Source organism: Peromyscus californicus, unplaced genomic scaffold (genome assembly GCF_007827085.1).
Source record: "Peromyscus californicus insignis strain IS unplaced genomic scaffold, ASM782708v3 Scaffold_8__1_contigs__length_139910024, whole genome shotgun sequence".
NCBI classification, from domain to species: domain Eukaryota; kingdom Metazoa; phylum Chordata; class Mammalia; order Rodentia; family Cricetidae; genus Peromyscus; species Peromyscus californicus.
Window position 1 is genome coordinate 105,603,237 of NW_026294606.1, and position 22,289 is coordinate 105,625,525.

Genomic DNA, 22,289 nt, shown 5'->3' on the forward strand with positions numbered 1-22,289 from the left:
GACCTCTCTTCATTCCCGGAAAACCTCTAAAACTCTACATTCTTGACGCCAGTGGGCAAACTCGAGAGTTTCCGAAGCTGGAAGCCCCTAACACCAATACCTCTACAGCAGAAACCCAGAGAGCAACCGCTTCCCGGCGCGTTTCCTAAGCACCGCCCCAAGGCACGAGCATGCGCAGCTCTCCATCCCGGCCCCGCCTCTCGCGGGTCCACCCCCGTCACAGAGCATGCGCTGTCCTCCAGCCGCCCCGCCCCTCCCTACCAGAGCCCCCTGTTCCTTGGAAACCGGGCGGCGTGTTCCCGGTGTCGGTGCGCTGGATTCCGGTGCCCGCGCATCCGCACAAGCCTCCCTCGAGGCGGACGGGCGGCCTCCGAAACCCGTCCGGATCTATGGTCTCGCGTGCGGCTCTGGACGGGCGATGCCAGCGTGCCAGGTGAGAGGCAGCCGGCGGCGGGTGAGGGCGAAGGAGGGCATGGCGCGGCTGGGAGCGGGCGCTGGCCCGGCCTCTGCCGCCGCCCCGCTCCTGAGGTTGGAGGCGAGTATACGCGGGGCCCCGGCTGGAGGAGGCCTGTGCTAAATGCTATTATGTGCAGTGCACTAAGTACGAGGGTCGTCTTGGGGTTCGTTTTCCCCACCTCAGAGATAGGACCTGGGCATTTGGACGCAGAATTTTGGATCCTGTAGGATCTTGAACCTAACCCATCCCTATACAGATGTGAAACCCTAGGCTGCTTCGCCTAGTGCGGAGCAGACCACTCCATACCTGTGTGAGGATGGGTGCTTTGTGGATGAGCATTTGTGAGGTGTGGGGACTTCAGACAAAGGACTCGTCGTGCAGCTGGTCCATCCTCTTGCTAAATGAGATGGGATTTTCTTGCTGCAAATATAAAAGAAACTGGTGTTCAGGTAGCAGCTTGAAAACAGGAACATCCCAGAAGTGTTTGGCTTACCTTGCCAGCCCCGAGTGCAGTGTCCTGGTTGGCTCTGGCCTACTTTTGTCGCTCAGGAAGAAAACTGCTGACTTTGAGGAGACTGAAAGATGAGTTGAGGTGTTTCAGTCAAGGCTTTATTACACCTGAATGGTGAGGGAAGATGTGGCTGGGAGGTGAGCGTTTTGTGAATGGGTATGTGAACAGTTTACCTTCCAGACTGCAGCGGGATCTGAAGAACAGGGCAGAAATGTAAAGGTATAAAACTGCGTTTGGTGGACAGCAAGGAAGTTATCCTTCTCTGTGTCCGTAGTTCCCAGTGTCATGCTAAGGACAGAATACGTGAGGAAGACATCAAAACCCAGCTCAGGCACCACTCTTACGATCTGTGGGCACAAAGATGGAAGACTGTTCAGTTGAAAGAAACAGCCCTTAATCTAGAAAAAAAAATCCAACATTATTATGATACCGAGTGATAAGGAAAAGATGATTGTCTTTAAGTAGGGGAAGCTAGATTCATTTGTGGTAAGGAAACTCATTTTCTTCTGAAAAAAACTACACCAGAGAATACAAGAGTTTCAGGACACCCATTTTACAGAAAACAGGAGAAAATTAAGGCTTTGGGGCTATGAATTTAAAACATGTTTTGGGGCCAAGAAGTGAAAGATTTTTGTATGCAGTTCTATTGGTAGAATCCCTATCCCCCACCTCCCCAGAAGGAATTTTCTCTGTAGACTGGACTGTTTTGGAACTCGATCTGTAGACCAGGTTGGCCTGGAATTCACAGAGATCTGTCTGACTCTGCCTCAGCCTAGAGTGCTGGGATTAAAGTCGTGTGCCACCACATCCAGCTGAATTGACAGTTCTAAAGAATCCCTGTTTTATAGGTGAAAATTCTGTTATAAAGAATGTTCTGTTACCATGTGGTTGTGCCACTTTTCCTATGAAATTATTGGTCTGGGTCCAATCCTTTATTTATTCAATTTATATATTGAGATTGGTTTTCATACAGCCCAGGTTGGCCTCAGACTCAACCGTGTAGCCAAAAATGACCCTAAACTTCTGATCTTCCTGCCTCCACCTTCCAAGTACTGAGAGTGCACCACCATACCTGGTTTTATAAGGCACCAGGAAATGAACCCAGGACCTTGTGCCTGCTAGGCATGCACTGCATGAACTGAGCTACATCTGTAATCTTCCATTAAAAATATTTTTTTTACATTTTATTTATCTTGTGCGCATGAATATGGAGGTCAGGGACAGCTAGTCCTATCATGTGGATCCTGGGGGTGGAACTTGGGTGTCAGGCTTGGCAGCAGGGTAGTTTTACTTGATCAGCCACCTCCCTGGCGTGTGTGTGTGTGTGTGTGTGTGTGTGTGTGTGTGTGTGTGTGTGTGTGTGTGTGAAGAAATTCAAGCTAGGTGAGGCTGGTACCTGCCTGTAATCCTAGCACCCAGGAGGTAGAGGTAGGAAGGTGGCAAGTTCTGGGCCAGTTTGGACAGCATATTAAGATCATGTTTCAAAACTGCAAAAAGGGGCCAGAGAGATGGCTCCATGGTTAAGAACACTTGATGTTGCTGGGCAGTGGTGGCACATGCCTTTAATCCCAGCACTCAGGAGGCAGAGCCAGGCAGATCTCTGTGAGTTTGAGGCCAGCCTGTTCTACAGAGTGAGTTCCAGGACAGCCAGGGCTACATAGAGAGATCCTGTCTTGTAGAAAAAGAACACTTGATGTTCTCACCCAGGATGGGTTGGGTTCCCAGCACTCACATGGTGGCTCACAACCATCCATAAATCCAGTTCAGGGAGTCTGGCACTCTCTCTTGGCCTCCTTGGGGCACCAGGCATGCACATGGTATACATATATACATGCAGGCAAAACATTCACAACATAACAAAATAAATCCAAAACAGAAATATTAAAATAAGTCAAACACACAAATATCAGGTAGTAGTGCATGCCTGCAACCCCAGCACTCGAGAGCTAAAGGCAAGATTATTTCTGGAAGTTCAGCACCAGACTGATCTTAGTAGTATGAACCTAACATAAAAAATAACAAACAAGGGCTGGAGAGATGGCTCAGAGGTTAAGAGCACTGACTGCTCTTCCAGAGGTCCTGAGTTCAATTCCCAGCAACCACATGGTGGCTCACAACCATCTGTAATGAGATCTGGTGCCCTCTTCTGATGTGCAGTCATACATGCTATATACATAATAAATAAATAAATCTTAAAAAAAAAATAACAAACAACATCAACAAAAGCCTAGGAAATTCAGATATATGATTTCTGTAGTAATTTAGATCTCAGAGTGAGCTCTTATCTCAAACATATGCAGCCAGGCATGGTAGCAAACACCTGGCTCTAATCACAGCACTCAGGAGTAAGGGACAGATGGATCTTTGTGAGTTCAAAGTTCTGAGACAACCAGTGATACATACATGGTTGAGACTGTCTCAATAAAACATACACATGTGATTTTTTTTTTTTTTTTTTTTTTTGGGTCAAGATTTCACTCTGTAGCCCAAGCCAGCCTGGAACTTTCTTAGCTATCCTCCTACTTCCCAAGTCAAGACCCACCATACCTGGCATAAGCAATTTTTTTTTAAATTTTGCATGCAGGTGTGTGCCTGGTGCCATTGAAGAAGAGAGTGTCAGAACCTCTGGAATTGGATTTATGGGTGGTTTGGGGAGTAACAAATGCTTTTAACTGTTGAGCCATTGCTCCAGTTCCAAGTATGAGGGGTTTTTTTGTTTGTTTGTGTGTTTTTTGTTTTTAAGATTTCTTTTGGGGGGCTGAAGAAATGGCTAAGCGGTTAAGAGCACTGGCTGTTCTTCCAGAGGACCCAGTTCTGAACCTCAGCACCCACATAGCAGCTCACAACCATCTTATAACTATAGTTCTAGGGGATCCAATGCCTTCTTCTGGCCTCCATGAGCACCAGGCACATACATAGTGCACAGATGTACATGTAGGCAAACAGTCATGCATATAACATTTTAAAATTTTGGAGCTGGAGAGATGGCTCAGCAGTTAGAAATCTTGAAAAATAACATTTAAAAAATAGATTTATTTTGTGCGTGCGTGTGTGCGTGTATGAGTATGAGTGTTTGCCTAGATGTATGTATATGCACCATATGTGTGTCTGGTGCCCATGAAGGTCAGAAGAGGGTGTTAGATTTCTTGGTACTAGAGTTACAAATGGCTTTGAATTGGCATGTAGGAGCTAGGAACTGAACCCAGGTCCTCTGCCATAGCAATAAGTACTTTTTTCTTTTGTTCCTCCCCACTCCCCCTACTCCCCGACCCCCTGCCCCCAGACAGGGCTTCTCTGTGTAACAGTCCTGGCTGTCTTATAACTCAATTTGTAGACCAGGCTGGCCTCAAACTCATTGAGATCTGCCTGCCTCTTAATCTCTGGATTAAAGGCGTGTGCCACCACCGCCAGGCCAACAGTAAGTACTCTTAACTACAGAGACATTGTTATATTGGGATGTGTAGATAGATGTGGCTTCATTGTGCTTCATGGGTTTGTGGGTTTTTTTGTTTTGTTTTGGGGGGTTGTTTTGTTTTTGAGTTCTGCAATCAGACACTTTTTTTCAGAGAAAGGTGGACTTACAAGAGACTCTCCAGGTGTTTCTAAGTTACTATGGCAACGAAACCTTTGACAAATAATTGCTTAGCAGCACTCCATTTTCAGGGTAAGTGAGGGCAGCTATCAAGTCTGACCTGCAATAAAGTAATCACTAGTGTTTGACAGTTCAACCGCAAGGAACTCTTACCAGATAAACCCATAACACTAACAGAATCTACTTTCACTGAACTGACTTTCTGGTTTTCTATAGGAGAAATAAAAGGGCATGTAGTTCCATCTGATAAAGTGAGTCTGAGATAGAGAGGTCAGTGGCTAAAACAGGAACCAGACAGGCCTGGCAGCGCACACCTGTGATCCCAGCCAGCACGTGAGAGGCAGAGGCAGGTGGATCTTTGTGAGTTCCAGGACAGCCACAGCTACATAGGTGGGACTCTGTCTCAGAAAAAGGAAGGAGGGCAGGCAGGCAGGCAGGCAGGCAGGCAAAGGGAATCAGATACCCCCAATTGGGCAGGGCCAATGGCCTCTGTGCCTTTCTAGAGCTTGAAAACTTATTTGTACAAATTCATACTGGGATGATTCTTAGGCAGAACTACAAGTGGAGCTAGAAAGCATTCAGGAGAAAATTAAATCAAAGATTTGGTATTATTGAGAATTTGTATGTAGTTTAATAAAAGGATGTCACTTGTCTTACATAAAACGTCAGTTTTGTGTTAATCAACTTAAAAAGTAAGTCTAGGAGTTGGGGCATGTGGCTCAATGATGGAGTTTTTCTGCATATGTGTAAGACCCTGGGTTCAGTACTCTGCAGCAAAACAAAACAGTTTATGTTTGAAGACAAAAAAATCCAAATTACTTAAAAAGTTAAATGTCATGTCTTATTCCATTTCGTTTATTTTTCTTGTGCTGGGCATTGTCCCTAGGGCCTCATGCATGCTAGGCAATGCACTGCCACTAAGGTATACTCCAAACCCTCAGTTTCTTAGTTTTTTTTTTTTTAATGTGAGTAAAAGAACAACAGGGGGGGCTGGAGAGATGGCTCAGAGGTTAAGAGCACTGGCTGCTCTTCCAGAGGTCCTGAGTTCAATTCCCAGCACCCACATGGTGGCTCACAACCACCTGTAATGAGATCTGGTGCCCTCTTCTGGTGTGCAGGCATGCTTCCAGACAGAGCACTATACATAATAAATAAATTAATCTTCTTTTAAAAAAAAACAACAACAGGGTACATGTGGGGTTGTAATCCCAAGTGGAGGCCTGAGATGAGAGGATTACAAATTCAAGGCCTTTGTGGGCTACAGAGCGTGTTCAGAACCAGCCTGGACTTTGGCAAGACCTTGTATCAAAATTAAAAGTGAAAGAGGTCTGAGAGTTCAGAGACAACACTTGCCTAGTATGCACATGTCCTGGGTTCAGTGCCCAGTGCCATCAAAAAAGGAAAAAACGCCGGTCGGTGGTGGCGCACGCCTTTAATCCCAGCACTCGGAACGCAGAGCCAGGCGGATCTCTGTGAGTTCGAGGCCAGCCTGGACTACCAAGTGAGTTCCAGGAAAAAGGCACAAAGCTACACAGAGAAACCCTGTCTCGAAAAATCCAAAAAAAAAAAAAAAGAAAAGAAAAAAGGAAAAAACTATTGAAGTTATGAAAGTTAAAATAAGAGATATGAGAGAAAATCAAAGACTTCCCCATACTATTACAAAAAATTTTTTTTCTTTTGGTTTTTATAATAGCCCTGGGTTGCCGGGCGGTGGTGGCGCACGCCTTTAATCCCAGCACTCGGGAGGCAGAGGCAGGTGGATCTCTGTGAGTTCGAGGCCAGCCTGGACTACCAAGTGAGTTCCAGGAAAGGCGCAAAGCTACACAGAGAAACCCTGTCTCGAAAAAAAAAAAAAAAATAAAAATAATAGCCCTGGGTTGCCGGGCGGTGGTGGCGCACGCCTTTGATCCCAGCACTCCAGAGACAGAGCCAGGTGGATCTCTGTGAGTTCAAGGCCAACTTGGACTACAGAGTGAGTTCTAGGAAAGGCACCAAAGCTACACAGAGAAACCCTGTCTCAAAATAATAATAATAATAATAATAATAATAATAATAATAATAATAATAGCAGCCCTGGCTGTCCTGGAACTTTATCTGTAAACAAGGCTGGCTTCAGAACTAACAGAGATCCTCCTGCCTCTGCCTCCCGAGTGCTGGGATTAAAGGTGTGCACCACCACCACCACCACCACCACCACCACCACCACCACACAGATCTTATGTTTTGGGTTTTGGTTTGGTTTGGTTTTAGGGGTACTGGACATTGTACATGCTAGGCAAGTGCTTTACTACTGAGCGATGCCATCCTAGCGCCTTGTTGGTTTTTATTGTTAGACAACACTCCAAAGCAGAGGATAGTCCATGTGATTAGTTTCTTCTGCAGCCCCATGGTGGCTCATGCTAGAAAATGATTGTCTCTGAGAGGAGCCGGTTTGGGGGTGGCTCTAGAAGGGGTCAGCTGTACTCCCTGTTTCTTTTCAGCCTTTTGCATTTATAGTCCTGTGTGGAGTATTCAGGAGATCCAGCTTGTGTTTGGGGGCAGTGGAGTAAATAATATATTATTTCCTTATATGATATTACTTTCAAAATAGTTTCATTGTATTTAAATGTTTTAAAAAGTGTGCCTAATGCTGGGCGGTGGTGGCGCACACCTTTAATCCCAGCACTCAGGCGGCAGAGGCGGGCAGATCTCTGTGAGTTCGAGGCCAGCCTGGTCTACAGAGTGAGATCCAGGACAGGCACCAAAACTACACAGAGAAACCCTGTCTGGAAAAACCAAAAAAAAAAGAGTGTGCCTCTGTGTGTGTGTATGTGCGTGCCTGTGTGAACGTGTGAGATGTTCATGTATGGGCACACACGTTATGGCATAAGAAGTCAGAGACAGCTTTTGGAGTAAGTTCTCTCCTACTTTTTTTTTTTTTTTTTTTTTTTTTTGGTTTTTTTCGAGACAGGGTTTCTCTGTGTAGCTTTGCGCCTTTCCTGGATCTCGCGCTGTAGACCAGGCTGGCCTCGAACTCACAGAGATCCGCCTGCCTCTGCCTCCCGAGTGCTGGGATTAAAGGCGTGCGCCACCACCGCCCGGCTGTTCTCTCCTACTTTTATGTGGGTTCTAGGAATTTAACTCAGGTCATCAGGCTTGTATGGCTCTGGTTTACCCACCGAGCCATCTTGCCGGGCTTGACTTGATCATGCTGTCTTAGTTAGGGTCTCTATTGCTGTGATAAACAACATGACCAAAAGCAACTTGGGGAGGAAAGGGTTCATTTGGCTTATGCTTCCACATCACAGTTCATCAATGAAGGAAGTTATGCAGGAAGTCACACAGGGCAGGAGCCTGGAGGCAGGAACTGATGCAGAGGCCATGGAGGGGTGCTCCCCATGGCTTGCTCAGCCTGCTTTCTTACAGAACCTAGGCCCACCAGACCGAGTTGGCACCACCCTCAATGGATTGGTTCCTCCCACATCAATCACGAAGAAAACGTCCCACAGTCTTTTCTACAACCCTGTCATATGAAGGCATTTTCTCAGTTGAGGTTCCCGTCTCTCAAGCCTGTGAAGTTCATAAAACTAGCCAGCATACATGCTATTTATTTTAAAATTAGTTTATCCTTCTTTTAATACTTAGGATTCCTAATATTTCTTAATAATTGATTGCTATCCAGAGAACATTTAAGTGCATTTAAATAACCACCAGATTATAAAGAAATGTTATCTTCAATGTATTTGTAAGTATTAATTCTCAGGGACTTAGTAGCTGCCTAATACTAAAAATTCAGTTTTTGTCCTGAAAGAGTGTACAGTCTCAGTAGTGAATAAGACATCATTTAAACAGGAACAGAAAATTCTAAAATACTTAAATGAATGAGTATTTTCAGTTAGGCACATCCTGTGTATAACCTGTATTTAGAGCTGGCCCTTCACTACATAGCAACAAAATAAAAAGGGGTAGTGTGGCGGGAAAAAAAAGTGACTGCCTTAGTTTACATCCCATAGTTAACATCTAGAGCAGTGGTTCTCGACCTCCCTACCGCTATGACCCTTTAATACAATTTTTCATGTTGTGATGACCCCCAACCATAAAATTATTTTCGTTGCTACTTCATAACTGTGATTTTGCTACTGTTAGGAACCATAATGTAAGTATCTGATATGCAGGATATCTGATATGCATCCCTGTGAAAGGGTCGTTCGACTTCCCAAAGGGGTCATGACCCACAGGTTGAGAACTGCTGAGCTAGAGGCTCGCTCTAAGCATAGTTATGGCCCAGCTAGTAAGCAGATTTTTCGTCATTATTTACTTCACTTGTGTGTGCATGTGCATGCATGTGGGCATGTGCATGCATGTGTGCATGCGCTTGCCACAGTGCAAGTGTGGAGGGCAGAGGACAACTTGGAGTTGGTTCTTGTATTTACTGAGGGTTTTGGCACCAGATTTATAAACTGATGACATGACTTCTCCAAGGTATAGTTGAGGAGAAGGTTTTTATTGTAGATATGAGGGAGAGTATAGTCAGAGGTGTGGGAGCCCATTTTCAGCCATTTCCTCGTGGCTTTACCCAGCAGGTCCACATAGAGAGGATGATTAGGACCATGGGCCCGAGTACAGGTGTCTGAGATGGTCTGCACTTGGCTGTGCTGGGGGAGGAGGTCTTTTGCTCCACCCCTTGGCGTCTCTATAAATAAATGGGGCAGAGACAGTCGGGGCCCGTTGGAATAGGTTCCAGGCCCTCTCGAGGCTATCCTCTATTTTCTATCTGTTTATCTCCACAATCTAAATCCTTCTATCTGTATTTCCTGCTGCTCGCACTAAAGAAAACTCTGGGGAACTGTGGGGTTGGTGGGTAATCGCCCCGCACAGAGGCATCTGAAAGAGTCCAGAGCAGAGAGAGAAAGTAGTAGACTAAACGTGGCCAGCAGACTGGAAGAGAGGAGGAGAAAGAGAGTTCAGCAAAGACGACCAAGAGAGAGGAGGCCAGACGAGGAAGACAAAAGAGAGAGCGCATAACTAGATAAGAAGGTTGTAAGGGCATGAGAATCTGGGGAAGGAAGCCCACACGCTGGAGAAGTTTAGGGGCGAGAAGACGTGGAGGCCAGCGAGCTTTGGTATGCTAATAGACACCACAACCTTTTGGACCTGACAGTTCTAGCCTATGTGTTGGTTCTGGGGATGCGACTCAGATCTGTGAGCCTGGGGGTGAGTGCTTTTACCCACTGGGCCACTTTGCTGGTTCTGGTGAGCTGATTTCTGCATTTCCAGAAGTGGGTGTGGTGGCTCATGCCTGTAATTCCAGCAATTGGGAGGCTGAGGCTGGAGGATCCCTGTGAGTTCAAGGCCAGCCTGGTCTACAGAGAGAACTTCAGGCCAGCCAAGGCTGTGTATTGAGATTGTCTCAAAAGCAAAAACAAACAAGAAAGTGAAAACCTTAAGACTTATGTCAGTTAGTTTGTCCATTGAAAAAGCATCGTAAGTAAAAACTCACCTTGTTCTTGGCACCACAAGTAAAACCAAACTGTGTAACAAAATTGTGTCTAGGGATTGAGAGTTTGCCCTCAGTGCCTTAAAGACAAACCAGTGTTTGTTACTACATGGCTTGCCACCCTCAGACTCCCAATCATCAGTCTCTCCAGCTAGAGCCAAGCAAGAAATGGAAACTGAGCTCCGGGGACATGGCCTGTTTGAGTCACTCCTGTGTGCCCCAGGTCCTGACATGCCTGACTCCTTGTGACTAAAAATGGTAGGAAATGAATGAGGAAAGAACTCTGGTGATGGCATGTTGTTGGGGGGAGGGGGGCACAGGAGGAGCTTCGGACTTGAGGGAAAGAGGACTTCTGGTTGACAATGCTGGTCGTCAGCCGGCGGGAATTTCCAGCAGACCCTGAGAAGAACGGAGCGTGAGGTGGAGCTGAAGCTGCTTTTCCAGCTGGAGACTGGAAGTTAGGAATGTCTTCATGGAAGTCATGATGAAGTTGAGGAGGGATTAGATTAAATTTTTGGAGAGAAAGGGTTGAGAATGTTCCTAGGCTGGTGCTAGCCTGGTACTCACTATTGAAGCACTATTAGGAAAAAAAATGTCACTCTCTCTCTCTCTTTGGAGAAAGTGCCTCCTGTCACGGAAGTTGCCCTCTTATTTGCTGTGTAACCAAATTTTGATGAACTTTGGATCTACTTGCCTCCACCCGCTAGAGCTGGGATTACAGGTGTGGGCCATGTCATAGGGATTATGGAGTGCTGGAGATCTAACCCAGGGTTTCAAACGTGCTAGGCAATCGCTGAACCAACCAATCTACATCCCCAGTCCCTCCTGCTGCCTGCATGTGTTTGTATGTCTGAATCTGCGTGTCTGTGTCGTGTGTGTGTGTGTGTGTGTGTGTGTGTGTGTGTGTGTGTGTGTGTGTGCGCGCCTGCCTGTGCTTTAAGACAGGATCTTAGTTGTTGCCCAGGCTGGTCTGATAGTCACGATGTAGCCCCTCCTGGCCTTAGACTCTGGGCAGTTCTCTTGCCTTGCCTCCCGAGTGCTGGGATTACAGTCATGTGCCACCATGCTCAGCTCACTGTGGCTGTATTTTAAAGAGCCAGTTAGATGGCTCAGTGGGTAAAGTCACTGTTGCTAGCCTGACCCCCTGAGTTTCGAGTCCTAGTACCTACACAGTAGGAGAGAACCAACTCCTGCAAGTTGTCTCTGGCCGCCACAAGTGTGCACACTAAATTAACAAATAAGTAAATAACTGTAACTTAAAAGAAACAGTAGCCAGGAGTGGTGGCACACACCTTTGATCCCCCCACCCCCCCCCCCCCCCCCCCCCCCCCCCCCCCCCCCCCCGGCACTCAGCAGGCAGACGGATGGATCTCTGTTAGTTTGAGGCCAGTTTGAGGCCAGCATGGTTTACAGAACGAGTTCTAGGACGGGCAGGGCTACACAGAGAAACCCTATCTCGAAAAAACGAAACAAAAAAGAAACAAAAACCAATAAAGATCTGCTAGAGCTGGCAGAGGAATGCTTTTCTTACCAGCTGAAGCTTTGTAACTTAATAGCAAACTAAATGCATCTGTGGTGTTACATTTACTTCTCCTTTATGACCCAGTTAGCTGACCCTCTGTGCATGGGGTAATTATGCTTCACAGAATAGGTCATTAGGCTGGTCATTGGAGTCCTGTGTGCAGTGAGTGCAGAGGAGAGCAGGCTAGTCATTGTCCTGTGTGCAGTGAATGAAGAGGGGAGCAGGCTGGTCATTGGAGTCCTGTGTGCAGTGAGTGGAGAGGGGAGCAGGCTGGTCATTGTCCTGTGTGCAGTGAGTGCAGAGGGGAGCAGGCTGGTCATTGGAGTCCTGTGTGCAGTGAGTGCAGAGGGGAGCAGGCTGGTCATTGTCCTGTGTGCAGTGAGTGCAGAGGGGAGCAGGCTGGTCATTGTCCTGTGTGCAGTGAGTGCAGAGGGGAGCAGGCTAGTCATTGGAGTCCTGTGTGCAGTGAGTGCAGAGGGGAGCAGGCTGGTCATTGTCCTGTGTGCAGTGAGTGCAGAGGGGAGCAGGCTGGTCATTGTCCTGTGTGCAGTGAGTGCAGAGGGGAGCAGGCTGGTCATTGTCCTGTGTGCAGTGAGTGCAGAGGGGAGCAGGCTGGTCATTGTCCTGTGTGCAGTGAGTGCAGAGGGGAGCAGGCTGGTCATTGGAGTCCTGTGTGCAGTGAGTGCAGAGGGGAGCAGGCTGGTCATTGTCCTGTGTGCAGTGAGTGCAGAGGGGAGCAGGCTGGTCATTGTCCTGTGTGCAGTGAGTGCAGAGGGGAGCAGGCTGGTCATTGTCCTGTGTGCAGTGAGTGCAGAGGGGAGCAGGCTAGTCATTGGAGTCCTGTGTGCAGTGAGTGCAGAGGGGAGCAGGCTGGTCATTGTCCTGTGTGCAGTGAGTGCAGAGGGGAGCAGGCTGGTCATTGTCCTGTGTGCAGTGAGTGCAGAGGGGAGCAGGCTGGTCATTGTCCTGTGTGCAGTGAGTGCAGAGGAGAGCAGGCTGGTCATTGTCCTGTGTGCAGTGAGTGCAGAGGGGAGCAGGCTAGTCATTGGAGTCCTGTGTGCAGTGAGTGCAGAGGGGAGCAGGCTGGTCATTGTCCTGTGTGCAGTGAGTGCAGAGGGGAGCAGGCTGGTCATTGTCCTGTGTGCAGTGAGTGCAGAGGGGAGCAGGCTGGTCATTGTCCTGTGTGCAGTGAGTGCAGAGGGGAGCAGGCTAGTCATTGGAGTCCTGTGTGCAGTGAGTGCAGAGGGGAGCAGGCTGGTCATTGTCCTGTGTGCAGTGAGTGCAGAGGGGAGCAGGCTGGTCATTGTCCTGTGTGCAGTGAGTGCAGAGGGGAGCAGGCTAGTCATTGGAGTCCTGTGTGCAGTGAGTGCAGAGGGGAGCAGGCTGGTCATTGTCCTGTGTGCAGTGAGTGCAGAGGGGAGCAGGCTGGTCATTGTCCTGTGTGCAGTGAGTGCAGAGGGGAGCAGGCTAGTCATTGGAGTCCTGTGTGCAGTGAGTGCAGAGGAGAGCAGGCTGGTCATTGTCCTGTGTGCAGTGAGTGCAGAGGGGAGCAGGCTGGTCATTGTCCTGTGTGCAGTGAGTGCAGAGGAGAGCAGGCTGGTCATTGTCCTGTGTGCAGTGAGTGCAGAGGGGAGCAGGCTGGTCATTGTCCTGTGTGCAGTGAGTGCAGAGTGGAGCAGGCTAGTCATTGGAGTCCTGTGTGCAGTGAGTGCAGAGGGGAGCAGGCTGGTCATTGTCCTGTGTGCAGTGAGTGCAGAGGGGAGCAGGCTGGTCATTGTCCTGTGTGCAGTGAGTGCAGAGGGGAGCAGGCTAGTCATTGGAGTCCTGTGTGCAGTGAGTGCAGAGGGGAGCAGGCTGGTCATTGTCCTGTGTGCAGTGAGTGCAGAGGGGAGCAGGCTGGTCATTGTCCTGTGTGCAGTGAGTGCAGAGGGGAGCAGGCTGGTCATTGTCCTGTGTGCAGTGAGTGCAGAGGGGAGCAGGCTGGTCATTGTCCTGTGTGCAGTGAGTGCAGAGGAGAGCAGGCTGGTCATTGTCCTGTGTGCAGTGAGTGCAGAGGGGAGCAGGCTAGTCATTGGAGTCCTGTGTGCAGTGAGTGCAGAGGGGAGCAGGCTGGTCATTGGAGTCCTGTGTGCAGTGAGTGCAGAGGGGAGCAGGTTGGTCATTGTCCTGTGTGCAGTGAGTGCAGAGGGGAGCAGGCTGGTCATTGTCCTGTGTGCAGTGAGTGCAGAGGGGAGCTGGTGCCTCTGTGCTCTGAGGTGGTGGCTGCCTAGCAAGTGACTGCCCTGAGGGATGGCTTCTCTTTCCTTTGTCTTGCTTTTGGCTTTGCTCCCAGTGGGAAGGCGGAAATATGTGACCGCGTCATAGAGTCACTGAAGGCACTGTTCAAATAAGTAATATTTATGGAAACAAATTGGTAAGAGTCAACCAATACCTCTTTCCTCCTCTTCCCCTTCCTTCCCTTTTCAGTTCTTTTCCACTCCCTCTCCTTCCATGTACCCCCCTTCCCTTTGCTTCTGTTTGTGTGTGTTTCTGTCTGTCTGTCTGTCTGTCTGTATCTGTGCACATGTTGTGGTGGTGAGAGGTCAACTTCTATTGCTTGTCTTTTCTTTCCACCATGTGAGTCCCAGATAGCAAATTCAGATTGTCCTGCTTGTCAGCAAGTGCCATCAAGCCCCGAGCCATGTCACCACCACTGCTTTTGTTGTTATTGTTTGTTTTGTTTTTAGTTGGGTTGTTTTGTTTTTGAGACCTGTTCTCTATGTTGCTCTGGCTGGTCTCCATTGGCCCGTCTGTCTCCCAGAGGTCGGGATTAAAAGTATGCACCACCACACCAGACTGTTCCTTTTTTGTTTGTGTTTTATTTGTTGTTGTTTTGTTTTTTGTGTTTTGAGACAGGGTTTCTCTGTACAGCCTTGGCTGTGCTGGAACTCACTTTGTAGAACAGGCTGGCTTTGAACTCATAGAGATCTGCCTGCCTCTGCCTCCCGAGTGCTGGGATTAAAGGTGTGTGACACCAACCGCCAGGCGCCGCCTCCTCCTCCTCCTCCTCCTCCTCCTCCTCCTCCTCCTCCTCCTCCTCCTCCTCGTCCTCCTCCTCCTCCTCCTCTTTTCTGGTCTTGCTGTGTGGCCAAGGCTGACCTAAAATTCAGTGATCCTCCCGCCTTAGCCTCCCAAGGACTGGGATTATAGCTGTGCATTACCATGGCCAGCTTTATCTCCTTTCTTTCTTTCTTTTTCTTTCTTTCTTTCTTTCTTTCTTTCTTTCTTTCTTTCTTTCTTTCTCTCCTCCCTTCTTTCTTTCTTTTTTGTTTTTTTCGTGACAGGGTTTCTCTGTGTAGCTTTGCGCCTTTCCTGGAGCTTGCTCTGTAGCCCAGGCTGGCCTTGAACTCACAGAGATCTGCCTGGCTCTGCCTCCTGAGTGCTGGTGGTGTGCCACCACTGCCCAGCTTCTTTTTTTTTTTCTTTTTTTTTTTGAGACAGTTTCTTTGTGTAGCCCTGGCTGTCCTGGAACTAGCTGCACCTGGCTGTCTCTTGGTTTTCAATCAGAACATAATTGCAGGTGAAGAAACATTCTCTCATCTCCCTGAAGGCATTCATGTTAGCATTTCAGACTTTAGTTGTCAGGGAGTCATGACCATGCTGTAGCTAGCTAGTCCCTTGGCTGTGAATTTGTTGTTCAGAGCTTCGAAGCTGTGTGCTTGCCCCTGGTCCCAGCTCTGATAACAAGGTGTGGTTGTCTTTGTTCTTTGGGGTCAGCCCTACAGTTTAAGCCTTGTTAGCATGGCTGCCATGCTGCCTCAATTCTGGAATCGAAGGGATTATGAAAAAGACTAGGGGACAGTCAGAGGTACCTTCCTAATTAAATTTTAGCATGACTGTTGCTAAAAATCTAATGGTACCTAACAGGTTCCTAGTTTCTGCAAAACAAAAAGGTAGCCTTTACATATCTTATGTTTTTATTTTCCTGTTTGCTCATGTTGGTGCTGAGGATTGAACTTGGATTCATTACATGTAAACATGGGCTCTACCGCTGAGCTACACATTTGTCCCTATTTTTTTTTTAAATCTCTTTTACTGTCCTCGAGAATTATGCTATGTTCAAGATTCTTTTTCATGGCATTCCATAGGGGAGAATTCCACAGTATTAGTTAAGTGAGATTATATTCTCCAGGTAGTTTACATTCTTTTTTTTTTTGGTTTTTCGAGACAAGGTTTCTCTGTGTAGCTTTGCGCCTTTCCTGGAACTCACTTGGTAGCCCAGGTTGGCCTCGAACTCACAGAGATCCGCCTGGCTCTGCCTCCCAAGTGCTGGGATTAAAGGCGTGCGCCACCACCGCCCGGCAGTTTACATTCTTTAAATAAAAAAACAAGCCGGGCGGTGGTGGCGCACGCCTTTAATCCCAGCACACGGGAGGCAGAGCCAGGCGGATCTCTGTGAGGTCAAGGCCAGCCTGGGCTACCAAGTGAGTTCCAGGAAAGGCGCAAAGCTCCACAGAGAAACCCTGTCTCGAAAAAACAAAAACAAAAACAAAAAAACAAAACCAGACATCTTAATTTTTTTTTTTATTAAATACAGTTACTTATTGTGGTTCGTGAGTGTGTGCACACATGCCACATTTTTTTTTTTTTTTTTTTTTTTTTTTTGGTTTTTCAAGACAGGGTTTCTCTATGTAGCTTTGCGCCTTTCCTGGAACTCACTTGGTAGCCCAGGCTGGCCTCGAACTCACAGAGATCCGCCTGCCTCTGCCTCCCGAGTGCTGGGATTAAAGGTGCGCGCCACCCCCCCCCACCCCACCCCCAACCCCCGGCACATGCCACATTTTTATGTGGAGGTCAGAAGACAACTTGCCAGAGTCAGGTCTCTCCTTCGGCCATGTGGGCCCAGGGATTGGTTGAACTCAGGTGTCAGGCTAGGTGACAAGTACCGTTATCCACGGAACCATCTCACCAGCCCAGCTTACACTCTTAAGATTTGAAAATAATCATTTATCTAAAGTCAGAAAGACAAGGAAAATCGGTGTGGCATCCTCACAAGCTTGGGCCTGATTTGACTCCTTCGTCCTCATGTTCGTTCAGTGACTGGGTCATGCCGCAGCCTCCGCCCCTCCTCAAGCTGTGCTTGGAGATAATACAGCAGTGCGTGAGAGAAGCTGTGTCCTGCCATTCTGACTGCTCGACAGTTGCCATGTGAGCACAGAGAAAGCCAGAGTCACTCCTCCCAGCCCAGGACACAGGTTCTCTGAGAAGTGGTGCTTAAGGGAACACCTGACAGTCCTGAGGAGTTAGCGAGAAGTTGGAAAGGGGCTTTAGAGACAGTGCGTGCAGAGACCAGCCTCAGAGGACCTGAAGGAGACAAGCGTAGACAGTGGCCTCCTGGGGGCATGCGTGTGTAAGGCAAAGTGGGGAGGGAGAGAGAGGGATGCTCCTGCCCCACTGAGCAGCTGTGTTGTGAGCATTGTCAGGAAATTTGGGGCCTAGGGTGCTCCCTTAGGCTGGGGAAGTGAATGTTCAGGACTAGGAAAATACTGGGTATCTTTGGAGATCAAAGTCGTGGGTGATTTCAAGTGACACCAGGATGTCCAGTTGATGGGGTGTGGTGACAGAGTGTTGTGGGGGCAGGGTGGGGACAGGGAGGCTTCACTGTTGCCATGTTTCTTTTAAACTGGTTATGTGTGAATCAGCATTTGTTGAGTCCACTGTTTCTTTCCTTCCTTTTCTATTGGTCTGTGGCCTTTGACTGAACACAGCCTCCATGCTGTCTACTGTGGTCCCCCAAACTTTGACATACAGTTTTCTTTTCTGGTAAGAGGGGAGCTTAACTGTGAGGAGAACTAAGGTGTGGTTCATGTGATGGGAAGGAGGGTCAAAGTTGTAGAGGTGGTTCTGGGTTAAGGACACTACCCTCTTGAGAGCTCAGGTTGCCACAGAAGACACAGGGCAGGCAGCTCCTCTTCCTAGTCCTCAGTTTACTGTCACCTAGTGCTTGTTTTCTTTCCTGAACCACTAAACCAGATTCTCTTCCAGACTAAAGGACATAAACTGAGTCTGTGTGTGTGTGTGTGTGTGTGTGTGTGTGTGTATAGACACATGCGTATGGAGGCCAGAGATTGATAACAGCTGTTCTCGTTTACTATCCACCTTATTTTTTGTGACAAGGTCTCACTGAACCTGGATTTCACAAATTTGGCTAGACTAGCTGGTCAGCAAGCGCAGGACCTTCCTGTCTCTGGTTTCTCAGCACTGGGACTCACAGAGGGGCACAGTGGCACTCCCCAGCTTTTTGCATGGGTGTTGGAGAACTAAACCCAGGTCCTCGAGGATATGCAGCTAGTACTTTACTGACTGAGCTGTTTCTCCTTGTCTTGTTTGTCGTGGCACTGAGAGTGTTTGGGTTACAGACATGAACTACCATGCCTAACTAGAAATCTCCTTCCCCCTCTCTTTTCCGGAGGGGCCTAAGTCTCGGAACTCTCTTTCCCTTTCCCTCTCCCCTCCTCCCTCTCCCCTCCTCCCTCCCTGTCTCTCTCCCTCACTCCCTCTCCTTCCTTCTCTTCCTCCCTCTCTCCCTCTCTTTTTTATAGGCAAGGGCTCAGCTAGTCCAGGCTGGCCTAGAACTCACTGTGTTGGCAAGGGTAACGTGAATTTCTGACTCTTGTGTCTCTGCCTCCTAAGTTCTAGAGTTAAGCTGCCACACCTGGTTTGTATGCAGTGATAGGTAGGAACAGAACCTGTGCTTCATTCATGCTACTCAGGGACTCTGCCAACTGAGTAGCAGCCCCGGGTCTAATTTTGTAGCTAGAGAGCTATTTATTACATATGTATACATATCCCAAGACCCTACTGAATTACATGTAGCTTTTCTTTTGTTTGTCTTGGTTTTTGGATAGGGTCTCAATATGTAGCCTATGTTGGCCTGGAATTCAAAATTCTCCAGCCTCAGCTTCTCAAGTGCTATGATTACAGGGATGAGTTACCATGCCCATCTCTATATACATTGTTTCTAGATTTATTTATTTGTTTACTTGGGTTTTTGTTGTTGTTTTGTTTTTGAGACAGGGTCTCACTAAGTAACTCCTATTTAGACTAGGCCTGGGAACTCACAAAGGTCCTCTTGCCTCTGTCTCCTGAGTACTGGGATTAAAGGTGTGCACTACTACATCTGACTACATTTATTCGTTTTATGTGTGCAAATATTTTGCATGCATGTGTGTATGTCCACCATGTTGCCTGCCTGGTGCCCTAGAAGGTCAAAAGCGGGCATTGTCAGATCCCCTAGAACTGGAGTTATAGACGGCCAGTTGTACGCCACCATGCGGATATTGGGAATTGAGCCCAGCCCCTCTGCAAGTACTCCTAACCAGTGAGCCATTTCTCCAGCTCTCTATGTACAATTTTTATTAGCTCAGTAAATGTGTCTTCGTTTCTTGACTATGCAGGAACAAGGTCTGAATCTTTCTTTTTTTTACCTCCCAGAGCATATTTATTAAACATTTGTTATATAATAAATATCAGTGATAAACATGGGAAAAGGCCCGGCGGTGGTGGTGCATGACTTTAATCCCAGCACTCGGGAGGCAGAGCCAGGCAGATCTCTGTGAGTTCGAGGCCAGCCTGGTCTACAGAGTGAGTTCCAGGACAGCACCAAAGCTACACAGAGAAATCCTGTCTCGAAAAACAACAAAAAAAAAAAAAAAAAAAAAGAAAGAAAAGAAAAACATGGGAAAATAGACCTCTCCAAGCCCCACGCCCTCAATTACTTGTTCCCAGGGAGCATAAATTCTAGCAGGTTGGCGGGTAAAACAACAACAATATAACCATAAACCTGTTCTTATAAGACTGTGTTTAAAATGTTGGGAAACATCACTAATAGAACACTTGCCTATCTTGTATGAGGCTTTAGGGACACTTCCTCAGTAGTAAAGAAATAATAGAAAAAAGACTATATTTGAGTAGAGACCTGAAAGGAAGGAGGAGATGAGTGGATTTCTATACAACAGAGCACATCTCCAGTGTATGGTCCTAAGATAGGAGCAAGCCTGGCTTGTTTGAGATACATACAGCAGTGAACCATTTTATCTGGCTTGGTGTATAAGGTCAGAAAGGTAAAGTCGGCAGCAGGTAGGGTGTAGGGCTTTGTAGGTCAGTGGAAGGATTTCGCTCTTACTCCACATGCGAAGCCTTTGGCCCGTAATGTGATCTGAATTACACTGTAATCAGGTCACTCTTGGTGCTGTGTGAGTAGATTGGGGGTGTAATATGGGGAGACGGTAGAAACTGGGAACCAGTTAGGCTACTGCAGTAATGTAGGAGGAACGGTCTCTTGAACTTAGGCGACGGTGACAGAAAGAGGAAAGTTCTTAGATTCAGGGTGAAGTCAGAAGGCAGAGACCAAGTGTGAGAAGGAAGCAAAGAGAACTCCAAGGTTTTGGCGTGAGCCATTGGAAGATTTGTGTTACCAATTTCAGTGATGAAGCCACCCTGGGAGGAATAGAAACAGTGTTTTGTTCTGGACCTTTTAAGTTTCAGATGCCTGTTAAGCATCCAAGTGGAGATGTCAGATAGGTGATTGATTATACTGGTCTGGGCCTCAAGCAGAAAGGATCTAGCTGATGATTTTAGGAGTCACTAGGGAATAGATGGTATTTAAAGTCACGAGACTTGGTAGACTCACCAAGGGAGTATAAATAGAAAAGAGAAATGGGCTGGGTAGTTGCATTGGTTACCAGGAGAAGCTAGCAGAAGGGTCTGAGGAGTGCCTAGAGAAGTGGGCTGGGTAGTCACCTTGGTTATCAGGAGAAGCTAGCAGAAGGGTCTGAGGAGTGCCTAGAGAAATGGGAGCAAAGTCAGGAGACTTTATGTTCTGGAAGCCAAGAAAAGAAAACTGTCAAGGATGGTGGGAAGGCCATCAGATGTTGCAGACAGATGTAAGAGGGATGAGTATGTGAATTGGCTCCTGTATTTAGCAATATTTAATTGTATGTGACAAATATTGGGCAAGTTTAGGTTTTTATCCACAGTGACCAAATATGTAGTATTACATATTGAATAATTGCAGTTCAAGGCTCAGGACATTTTACTTGTTTTTTTTTTTTTTTCTTTGTTTTGTTTTGTTTTTTTTGAGACAGGGTTTCTCTGTGTAGTTTTGGTTCCTGTCCTGGATCTTGCTCTGTAGACCAGGCTGGCCTCGAACTCACAGAGATCCGCCTGGCTCTGCTTCCGGAGTGCTGGGATTAAAGGCGTGCGCCACCATCGCCCGGCCATTTTACTTGTTTAACTTACCTCTTTCAGACCCATTCTAATTTGAACACATGTGATGTGTTGAGGCTTGGACTTCTTTGGGCGGGGAAGCTTTTTTGGGAAGAATATGTGTTCTATCACCAAGCTACATGCTACACCAAAGTGGTTCCCCTCCTAAACTAGAAGCCAAACTAGTATTGTGTGTAGGGCAGGGGTTGTTTCTCCAATGTCTTCTACCTTATTTTTGAGACAGGATCTCTCACTGACCTGAAACTCACCTTGTAAGTTAGGCTGCTCAGCAGCATGTGTGTGTGTGTGTGTGTGTGTGCTTGAATCCAGCATTTTAATGGCATTGAGCTACTGTGCTTATATTTAATATTCACTGGACTGCCAGGATTGGAGTTTTCATCACGTTCAATCCCATGTAGATGGTGCCTTTTTCTTAAGAAACTTAAAATATATTACGTAAATATCATCAATGTCCTTCTTTCTTTCCTTCCTTCTTTCTTGTAGCTTAGATTGGACTTGAATTCTTTCAGTCCCCTGCCTTACCTCCCAAGTCTTGGGGTTAAAGGTGTGCACCACCACCATGCCTCACTCATTTAATCCTTCTTTATGTGACAGCAGTTTTATCCTACAGTACCCTGTTCTCCTTATAGCATTTACTTCAGATTGTTCTGACTTGCTTATGTGGTTACTTGATTGTCTTACTTAACTCCTGCTAAGAGCAGAAGCTGTGTCTGGTTTTTGTCTACCAAAGTATCTTGTTCTCAGCCTAGTCCTGACCTGTGGCCGTGCTTGACAAGTGTGTTTTAGTGAATCTGTTTGCATAAATTACAGGTGTTGTTTTATACAAAAACACCTAAAACAGCTTCTAATTAGCTCAGCTAATATCACAAGTGTTTTAAGATGAGATTGAGTGTAGTAGAATATTTTAACCTGTGTTACTTTTGTTTATGCTGCATTTGTTTAACTCTGTGAAGCTGTGCTACTGTGCCTATCTGAAACACCTGATGGTCTAATAAAGAACTGGCCAATAGCAAGGCAGGAGAAAGGATAGGCAGGGCTGGCGGGCCAAGAGAATATGTAGAGGGAGACATCTGGAAGGAGCTAAGAGCTAGCAGCCAGAGGAGGAGGAGGAGGACTCCAGGGTCCAGGCATCCAGCTACACAACCAGCAAGCCACAGAGTAAGAGTAAGATTTACAAAAGTAAGAGAATGGGAAAAGCCCAGAGGCAAAAGGTAGATGGGGTAATTTAAGGTAAGGAAAGCTGGCTAGAAACTAAGCCAAGTTAAGGCCGGGCATTTGTAATTAAGAATAAGCCTCCATGTGTGAATTCATTTGGGAGCTGGATGGCGGGCCCCTCAAAAAGAACCAAAGACAACCATCAACAATTGGGGGTCTGTCTCCATGCTGATGGGCCCTGACCTCACACTTCTGAGCTCAGAGCTTTATCTTGATGAATTTGTCGCCTTAACACTTGCTGAGATACCT

General features: G+C 47.2%; 1 protein-coding gene across 1 annotated transcript in view; it reads left to right on the forward strand.

Moving 5' to 3' along the window:
• Positions 1-242: 242 nt before the first annotated feature.
• Gfod2 (glucose-fructose oxidoreductase domain containing 2) overlaps positions 243-22,289 on the forward strand; it is a 47,851-nt gene continuing 25,804 nt past the window's right edge. The window contains exon 1 of the mRNA XM_052726947.1: positions 243-433. The gene's annotated coding sequence lies outside the window, so the exon portion shown is untranslated. The remainder of the gene's footprint in view (positions 434-22,289) is intronic.